Source organism: Zingiber officinale, chromosome 2A (assembly GCF_018446385.1).
Source record: "Zingiber officinale cultivar Zhangliang chromosome 2A, Zo_v1.1, whole genome shotgun sequence".
NCBI lineage: Eukaryota > Viridiplantae > Streptophyta > Magnoliopsida > Zingiberales > Zingiberaceae > Zingiber > Zingiber officinale.
Window position 1 is genome coordinate 38,116,556 of NC_055988.1, and position 10,897 is coordinate 38,127,452.

Sequence of the window (10,897 nt, forward strand, 5' to 3'; positions counted from 1 at the left end):
TAGCCTCCCCACTGACAGCTCTCACCAGGAAGAATAGAAAATTTTAGTGGACAGAGGATTGTGAGAACAACTTCATCGAGCTAAAAAGAAGATTGACCAGTGCTCCCATTCTGACTCTGCCAGAAAACACAGACAGCTTTGATATTTACAGTGATGCCTCTAAATTGGGACTAGGAGCAGCACTGATGCAAAATGGCAGGGTGATCGCCTATGCCTCCAGACAACTCAAGGACTATGAGAGGAACTACCCTACTCATGACCTTGAGCATGCAGCAGTTATCTTCACCCTCAAAATTTGGAGATATTACTTGTATGGAGCTCAGTGTAGAGTGTATACAGATCATCAGAGTCTGAAGTACTTCTTCACCCAGAAGGATCTGAATATGCGACAGCGCAGATGGCTCGAGCTGGTCAAAGACTATGACATAGGCATCCTCTACCACCCAGGAAAAGCCAATAAGGTGGCAGACACACTTAGCAGGAAGTCCAGTGCCACCTTACTATCCCTAGTAGCCATGTCACCGCCCCTACAAAAGGAAATTATAGATTTCGGTCTCGAACTTATAGTTGGACAGCTCTCTACTATGACATTAGCATCTACCCTACTTGGTGACATCCAGACAGCTCAGGGTTAAGACCCTGAAATTCAAAAAATCAAGCAAGGGTTAGCAGAATCAGAAAGTAGAGAGTTCGGAGTATCTGATAGTGGGGTATTGTATTTTGGTGACAGACTATGTGTTCCGGATCAGGACGAACTACGGAAGAAGATCCTAGACGAGGCTCACAAGACTGCTTATGTGATGCATCCTGGTTCCACCAAGATGTACCAAGACCTAAAGGGACGTTTTTGGTGGCCTGGGATGAAAAGAGACATCGCTAGATATGTCAGTACCTGTCTAACCTGCCAAAGGGTCAAGGCAGAACACTAGAGACCAGGAGGAGTTCTGCAGCCTATTCAGATTCTAGAATGGAAGTGGGAGGATATTTCCATGGATTTCATAGTAGGACTACCCAGAACCACGAATGGTTTTGATGCCATCTGGGTAATAGTCGACAGATTGACTAAATCATCCCACTTCTTAGCTATCAGGATATCCTACTCCATGGAACAACTAGCTCAGTTGTATCTCAAGGAGATTGTTAGACTGCATGGAGTTCCACGGACCATCATTTCAGACAGAGACAGTAGATTCACGTCACACTTCTGGGAGTGTGTACAGTCAGCATTGGGCACCAGGTTAAAGTTTAGCACAGCTTTCCATCCTCAGACAGATGGTCAGACAGAGCGAGTAAATCAGGTACTCGAAGATATGCTCCGAGCGTGTGGCCTAGACTTCAAGGGAAGTTGGTGCAAATATCTGTGTTTAGCAGAATTTGCATACAACAATAGCTATCAGGTCACTATCGGCATGGCACCCTACGAGGCTCTCTACGGGCGGAGGTGTAGATCTCCAATCTACTGGTATGAAAGTGGTGAACAGAAAGAACTAGAACTTTAGACAGATCTAGTAGCAGATACCACAGCAGCTATACAGCAGATACGCCAGAGGATAGAGACAGCTCAGAGCCGCTAGAAAAGCTATGCTGATACACGACGTCGACCCTTAGAGTTTTCAGTGGGGGATACAGTATTCCTCCGAGTGACTCCCATGAGTGGAGTAATACATTTTGGGAAGAAGGTCAAATTAAGTCCCAGATATATGGGACCATACCTTATCACTAGAAGAGTTGACAAGGTAGCATACGAGCTAGAGCTACCCCAGGAGATGTCAGCTATTCATAACTAATTTCATGTCTCTATGCTGAAGAAGCATATCCCAGATACCACCCAGGTGATTGAGCCCCAGTCGGTACAAGTCCGCGAAGACCTCAGCTATGACAATCAGCCTATTCAGATAATAGACCGAGCAGTTAAGAAATTACGGAACAAGGAGGTACCATTAGTAAAAGCCATTTGGCAAAATCACACCGCAGAAGAGACAACTTGGGAGACAGAAGCTAGTATGAGACAGAAGTACCCAGAGTTATTTTAAGTTCGAGGATGAACTTTTATAAGGTATGGGGGATTGTAACGATCAAAAATTCTCAAATAAATTTTAGAAATATTCTATTATTTTTCTGAAATTTTAGAATATTTTTATGGAATTTTTGGAGTAGCGGAAGTAGCAAAATTAAATAAAAACGTAAAATAGTCTAAGCGGGAATTGAACTCGCGACCTATTAGACCCTACAACTTATAACATGACTTTAGTAACCAAGAGGCCCCAACAAGGGTGTGCTGAAAGAAAAGGAGAGAAATTATATTTATGATTTAGTTGGGTCATATTAATCACTTAATATAAATAGGGAATTTAAGTGAGGGTTTATTATTTTGGATCGGCAACTCTTCCTCACCCTCACCCTCAATTGCCGCCCTCTCCCTCTTCCTCACCCTCTCGGCACACCAAGCCCCAAGGGACCTAGGGTTCCATCCCTAGGGTCGTAGGAGCACCTTCCGGCGACGACTCTAGTACGAGGACGCTCATCTCCGCGAGAAGAATGCGTAGACATAAGAAGATCGTTAAGGAGATCTTCTTCTTCAAAAACCTAGCGATCAGAATTGTAAGAAACCTAGTGCAGGAAGTAAGTAACCCCTCACCAGCAGTATAAGTAGTTAATCGTATGTTTTTATGTTTTAGTTCAGCCATATGCAGATTTTTCGGCACGTAGGGTGTATTTGACCCTCCTTGTAAGTTTAGTGTTTATTTGAGCACCTCTAGATAGGCCAGACATGTTTCCCTCTCTAGTTTTAGGGTTTTAGACGCTGTCGGGTGCCTAGAGGTGGTCCCCTAATAGAGAGGAGAAATAGAGCACACCAAGTGTTCGATAAAATGACTAGTATAGTTAAATGCTACAGTAGGCATTTTAATAGCTCAGTTAAATGCCATAGAAGCATTTTAAATAGCATGCTTAGTCTTGCTTCAGTTTATATGGGACTACGGTCCAATGGGTGGGCTCCATAGTTGCTCCAAGGTTCAGATAACCTAGCTCTGGGTTTAGATAACCTAGTAAGAGGAAGATAAGATAAATCAACTTATGAATCAGTATTTTACTTTTATCAGTGGCACTGTGCTGGACTCTTAGTTGTCCTTGGCTTGGGCTCCCATAGTTATCCCTAGGTTTAGATAACCTAGTAAACCCTACTAGATTCGGGACTAGCTACCTCGGGTCTAGTTAGGGATGTGCGCATAGCAAGTACAGTTGTCGGGCCCATGAGCAGCATGATTATTATTTTTATCTATAATGAAAAATAGTTTTCAAAACTTCACAATTTAGTTATGTGAATACAGTTCAAATTTAGCTTTAGCCTAGCATCGGTTTAGTTCAGCTTATGTATTAGTTCAGCTTTTCTTATTAATACAACAAGATAGTTCCATGATCAGTATTTAATTGCCATGATTCATATATCAGTATGCCATGTTTTAGCATTTTCAGCATGGATATCAGCATGTGTTTCAAATAGCATCTTTAAAAAGCATGATTTCATCGAATGCATGTTTTGTGAGCTAGATGGTTCTTACTAAGCTCCTAGGCTTATAGTTTCCTTTTCCTTATACTGCAGATAAAGGTAAAGGGAAGATGGATTAGCGGAGGCTGGAGGGCAATGTGTCAAGATGTGTGTGAGAAGGAACTTGGAATAAAGACTCTTGGTGCCTAACAAGTTTAAAGAATTAGAATTTCTTATCTTCTTATTATTCCGCACCTTTAGAATGTTAAATGTCATGAATTGTGAAAGTATGCACCATGTTATGCCTAGACTACTAGTTATTTTGATGTTAGTTAATAAACCATGAATAATGATAGTAATGACATGCCTAGGAATCTTATGATGCTTTAAGTTGATACATTTGCATTGTATATGGGTTAGTGGTGGAATGCAGCAGAAATCAGAGCTCCAATCGATCAGCCAATTGATTGGAGGGTCCTCAATCGATCAGACGATCGATTGGGAAGTGATTTTTCACGTACAAAGAGCTGATGAATCGATCAGCTGATCGATTGGCCATGGATCGATCAACCAATCGATCGGAAAGTAATTTCCGCGAACAGAGAGCTGCTGAATCGATCAGCTGATCGATTGGCCCAGGCTGGATCGATCAGCCGATCGATTCAGAAAGGATTTCCGTGTACAAAAGCACGTTGGATCGATCAATGGATCGATTGAAGCCTTTCAATCGATCGAGTCTCAGCTTCAATCGATTGGGAAGTCTGATTTCAGCTAGAAACGTCTGATTTCAGCTCCTTGATCAAATGGGATGTTTGGGTGCTGCTAGCGGCATGTTTAGTTTGTATAAATGCTTAGTTTTAGTATGAGTATTGATACAAAACTCATGGTTCCACTCATATGCTTAGTAATTGCCCAAGCATGCTAAATTTGATAGAAACATATATTAAATAGCTTAGAATGGTAGCTTAGAATGGTGTTCTATTGTATGATACAGCATGGAAAGTTTAGATTCCCTCCTTTAGCGTATGTACAACAATGAAAGTGTATTTTGAACATAACTTCCAGTTTTAATAGCAATTAGCTGAGTTTTTAATTTAGTTCAGCCTTACGTATATCATACATCAGTGGTAGCCACAGAATAGTTTAGCAACCGTAACCCCCGACCTTACAGTTTTGTCAGTAGAAGGCGGGGCGTTACATTAATGTTTGGCTTTGCCGCTGTGACATGATCATCTTGTAGTCTATGTGACTGACATGGTCTATGTGACCAGATAACCTTTATGGATTGACTTGGACGAGTGGGAGATGTTGGTGTTAAGAAGGTGAAAGGGTGTCTCTTCCCCTTCCCCTTCACCTTCCAATCCTTTATCATTCCTCCATTAATGGAGGTAGAGGAAGATGAAGAGTCATCTTCCTCTATAAAATAGGCGTCTAAGGCAATTGGTGAAAGTGAAGAAAAAAAATAAGCACGAGAGAGAAAGGAAGAGGAGACTTGCTATGTGCGAGTTTTTGGGCAAAGTCAAAAAGAATGAGTTTGTCTCATATGAAAGGTCTCTGTGCAAGGTTCGTCCATATGCACAAGATTGAAAGAGGCATGAAGAACATTCAAGATTGATTTGTCCAATCTCAAAAGAGAGATTTGGTTTGTGAACCATGAAGAGCTTTTCGATTTGTTCGTGATCGCTCTTTCGACAACAAGTCCAAAGATTATATTGTGTCACCGATTGCAGATCTGTGAGAGATCACTGTGAGTCTTTACAGATTTCGTATTTCTGTGTTTTTATGCTTAGAACTGTCAACACGGTATACTTTGTATTTTCATTACTTGCACTTATACACTTGTAATGGATTTTCGGATCTATAGTGATTACCCAACAAAAGCGATCGATAATCACGAGCCTTAGAGTAGGAGTTGCCACAGGCTCCGAACCAAGTAAAAGAAAAGTATTAACGCTTGTTTTGCTTCCGCTTTATTTCTTATTTTCATTGTGTTACTCTGTGCTTTTCGAAATATGTGAAAAAGTCACGAGCACTATTCACCCCCCCTCTAGCACATCTCGATCCTATATCTAGAAAAGGGTAAGATGGCCCCCAGGGACTGGATCAGTTGGTAAGTTGGTGGTATGTTTGCAGCATGGAGCGACGGTTCGAGTGTCGCCAGTTGCAATGTGGGATAATATCCCCGTCTGCTGGCTTAAAGCCTCGAACAACCATCAACTTGCCAACCCAGCATTCACCTTGATTTACCTTCCTCCTACAATACCATGGGGCAGGCGTAGGGGGCCGCTGGGCGGCGGAACCCGCCTTTTGCAGCATAGAAAAGGGTAAGATGGACTCAGGTTAAAAATAAAAATTAGTTAATTAAACCAAATCTAATTTAATTAAATCTAAATTCAATTAAATCTAATTAAACTTAATTCAATTGAACCTAAATTCAATTAAATCTAATTAAATCTAATTAAAATTAATTAAATTAAATCTAAATTCAATTAAATCTAATTAAACTTAAATCAATTAACTCTAATTAAACTTAAATCAATTAAATATAAATTCAATTAAATCTAATTAAACCTAATTCAATTAAACCCAATTCAATTAAATCTAATTAAACTTAATTCAATTAAATCTAAAATCAATTAAATCTAATTCAATTAAATATAATTAAACTTAAATAAATTAAACATAAACTAATTTAAACTCAATCAACTATCTCACAATCATTGATAAGCATAACATGATTGAGAACCTAAATTGAGTGAGATGGGAAAAAAATATTGAATTTAATCAATCTATCTTATAATCCGTCAAAATTGGATCCAAATCTAATATTTTATGTGTAAAAATATAATGATTTGGACCAATGGATAATGGATGTTGAATAGTGAATGCTTCAAACACATGACTGGAGACTGATTGAAGTTCACCAAGCTAAAACTTAAAAACCTAGGGTCGGTTGCGTTTGACAATGTCAGAAAACTTATAGTAATAGGAACAGGTAATATCGAACTGAGTTCTGATTTCATCATTCGAAAAATCTTATTAGTTGATAAATTTAATTTTAACTTACTTAGTATATGTCGACTATATGACTCTGGATATTTAGTAACTTTCTCTAACTCTGAATGTTGCCCTACCTAATAGCTCAAAACTAGGATAGTTTGTTCCATTCTCCTGAAGTCTTGAAGTCTACAATCAGATCTGAAAGTCTAGGCCCCTCTATTAGCACTTGTTGAAGAGACATTAGTCCGAACATTTATGAGAATGATTATGAGAATTGTAAGGATACCATTAGGAAAATTGTTGACTTCCAATAGATAAGTTAAGTGATTCCTTGGACTTTGATACTCATTCCCTCACCATAAATATACAAGCATTGGAAATGATGGAATTTGAAATCATTTTAGGCATGGACTAATTGGTCACTTATCATGCTATAGTTGATTATCAAGCAAGGGTGGCAACCTTGAAAACCCCGGACTGACCATTTTGGAAATTCATTGAGATTAACGAAGAAGGAATGTTTTTTTATCGACATTACAAGCTAATAAGATACTATTCATGAATGTTGATTCAACAAGGATTTTTTTGACTAACTCAGGGGCACTCGTATATAGGGATGGCAACGGGGCGGGGCGGGACCGGGTTTACCATTCCCATCCCCGCCCCGTTTCCATTTTTTCGGATTCGGGGATTCCCCGAACTCGAACCCACGGGTTCGGGGATTCCCCATCCCCACTCCATTTCTAAATTAATTTATATTATTATTATTATTATTTAATAATAATTATTAATAATAATATTAATATTAATATCAATATCAATAATATTATTATTAATAATATTTTCAAAAATTTTAATATTAATATTAACACTATTATTAGTATTTTTTTAAAAAATCATATTATTATTTATTAATATTAATAATAATAATATTCGGGGCGGGTTCGGGGATGGGAATAGTATTCCCATACCCGCCCCAAACCCGCCCTATCCCCGAAAAATCGGGGATCCCCATTCCCATTTCGGGTTTTCCCCACGGGGCCCCAAACTCACGGGGAAAATTATCATCCCTACTCGTATATACTCTAAGAACGATGTAAGATCTAGTTGTCATCATCTTAGAGTAAAGGATGTAGACATAAAGAAGACCCACACCGAGAAGCACCTTATCATGATTCACAGTTCAATGGAGAGGTAACCAAATGTATCAAAACTTAAATCATCTCAACTAGTGGAACGGTAGGAAGGACATTATGGACCTTGTAGCTCAATGCTTAGTGTGTCAACAAGTGAAGGAAGAACGTTAAAAACGAGTAGGGTTACTTTGGAAACACCTCACATGAAAGAGAATATCAGAAAAATAATTTGGCAAGATAGTTGTACTCTCTTATTATTTAAAAACATAAATCTCCTAGAGTGAACAAGATAAGAGATTTAACTAAATATTTAATTGATAAATATGATAACTGGATTTACAAGCATGCCTAAAGGGCTCAACCACTCACATTTTTAGCTGCCTTCTGGGAGGAGTTATGATTGTCGGGCAATACAAATGTTTGTCTATTAAAAAAATGCATTTAGGGACTCTCTTGAATACAAATTAAATAATGTAAGAAATATAACTAAGCCAACAAAGAATTGGAACTACTAACCTTCAATTGGATGTATTTAGAGTTTTTGTTAATGTGTCATTTTGAATGTGATTCAACGATAAAATGCTTAAGCTAGTAATGAAATCCCTGACCTGTGGCATATCTAGTTATATTTTAACAAGGCTTTATTAAGTGGTTTGACTCCTTTTATGAGTATCTAGCATCCTCTTTCTTGATATAACAAGGTGTAGTATAATTGCAATGGTGTTATTTATAAAGCCTTGATTCATTTCTATACTAAGATATTGCAATTATAGAATTTCTTATAGAGCCATTTATGAGTATGATCTTTAGGGGACAAGGACTGCCCTTCACAGAAGGGCTACGTACCATATTATATGTTCTATGAACATCTCTCAAATCAGATGGCACCAGAATGTCGATGAAACTTTTAGGTATATATTTTTGTCCACGAATTAGTTTGGTGTAGATGTATAGTTGAGCGAAATATAATAATGCAACTGGGGTACATGGTTTAGAATATGTAGATTACGGATATTAGTATTGGCGATAGAATTCATACATATTATTAATGATAGTATATTGTATATATAAATACTATTACAAGTGAAAATAGGAAAATACATAAATTAGGAAAACAATAAGTATTTCCTAATAATAATTATTCTCTAATAACTAGGATAACTATTTTCTAATAATAATTATTTCCTAATAACTAGGAAATAAATAACTATTTACTTATAATAATTATTTCCTAATATGCCCTCTCAAGATGGTGTCCCAGAAATGACACCAATCTTGCTACAAATAGCAAACAACCAAGGTTGAGAAAGCGACTTTGTAAGTACATTAGCCAACTGATCCTCAGGAGGAATATGAGTAACTCGTAGTTCGGAGACCTACACCAGATCACGAACAAAGTGATAGTCAATAGCCAGATGCTTCATCCGAGAGTGAAAAATAGGATTAGCTGAACAAAGTGAAGTAGACGCTTCATAGCACCCCAATGCGTCTCTGAAGGAGCATGCATAAACTATGAAAGCTTGTTGACCGTAAAGGAAATATCAGGACGAGTCATACGGAGATGTTGTAAGCCTCCAACCACTTGTCGGAACTTAGTCGTATCAAAAGATGAAGACCCATCATGCAAAGTAAGACGAGAGCCAACAGCAATAGTAGTGGAGACCGGCTTGGAATCAAGCATGTTGTGTTTGGAGAGAAGATCAATGACATACTTTTGCTGAGACAAGAGAAGACCATTTGAGGATGGGCGAACTTCAATACCGCAGAAGAGGGAAAGAGCTCCAAGATCCTTAATCATAAATTTTACATGAAGTTTATATACTATAACATCAACAGAAGAAGCATCACTCCCTGTAATAATTAGATCATCAACATATATAAGGAAATAGATAACAGTATCATCCCGAGAATAAACGAATAAGGAGGTGTCAGTTTGGGATGCGATAAAGCCAAGAGAGACCAAGAAATCGTGAAGCTCCAAATACCAGAAGCGCGGAGCCTGCTTAAGGCCATAAAGTGCCTTATGAAAATGACACACATGATCCGGAAACTCAGCACTGCCCATACCTGAAGGTTGCGCCATATAAACCTCCTCTGCAAGATGACTATTAAGAAATACATTGTTTACATCAAGTTGGCGAAGACACCACCTCCGATTCACATCCAAACTAAGAACAATGTGCATTGTTACTAGATTAATAACAAGGTTGAATGTATCATGAAAGTCAACACCAGGGTGTTGATGAAAACCCTTGGCAACAAGGTGAGCCTTATACCAATCAATTGAGCCATCAGAATTACGCTTAATGCGAAACACCCACTTATTGCCCACAAGATTTCGGTCTAGCGAAGGTGGGGCAAGAGTCCAAGTCTGATTACGGAGAAGAGCATCATACTCTTCATGCATGGCCTATACCCAATTTGGATCTTTGAGCGTTTGCGTGACAGAGGAGGGTTCACAAGGTTATGGAAGACTAGTATAAAGAAGATACTTTGGATTGGGTTTGTAGATGGCATTTTTGGAGCGAGTTTGCATGGGATGTTGGTTTAGAGAAGCGAGAGAGGGAGAAAGAGTCAGTGGGCTAGAGGGTCAGTTGCCACCAGGCAGCGAGGATGACCCAACAACAAGAGGTGATGATGGCGGCAATAATGACAGCGGTGAATAAATCACTTGCAGACGACTACGGTTAGTGGCAGGTTGCGACATCCGTGCTGGAGGGTCCCATGAGAGAACTGGTGTAGTCGAGAGCTCAGAGTCAGTGTCTATTACTGTGGAATCCAAGGAGGAGGTGATGGAAAATGTAAAAACATGTTCCACAAACTTAACATGACGAGATACAATGACCCTTTTGAGAGCTACATCATAGCATAGGAAGGCACTCTAGGTGAGAAAATAGCCAAGGAAGACACAAGAGGTTGACTTGGGATCAAGCTTGTGGTGAGAGTAGGGGCGCAATCACGGAAAGCATAGACACCCGAAAACTCGAAGCTTAGAAAGATCAGGAACGGTGGTGAACAAATTTTCAAAAGAGGACATATGGGAGAGACCGACCTTAAGCATGTGGTTAATTAAATAGACTGCCGCAGCAAAGGTATAAGGCCACAAAGTGAGTGGAATAGATGCTTTGTGCAACAAAGTGAGACCAGTTTCGACTATATGGCGATAATGACGTTCAGAGTATCCATTGTGTTCAAGAGTATGTGGAGGAGTGGTAAGATGACTAATACCATGAGTAGTAGGAAAGGAGTGAAGGGCTAAGAATTCACCTCCATT

At 39.0% G+C, this 10,897-nt stretch overlaps 1 pseudogene; it reads right to left on the minus strand.

Annotated features, from left to right (window-relative positions):
• Positions 1 to 10,030, minus strand: part of LOC122043634 — a 50,215-nt pseudogene extending 40,185 nt beyond the window's left edge.
• Positions 10,031 to 10,897: the final 867 nt, after the last annotated feature.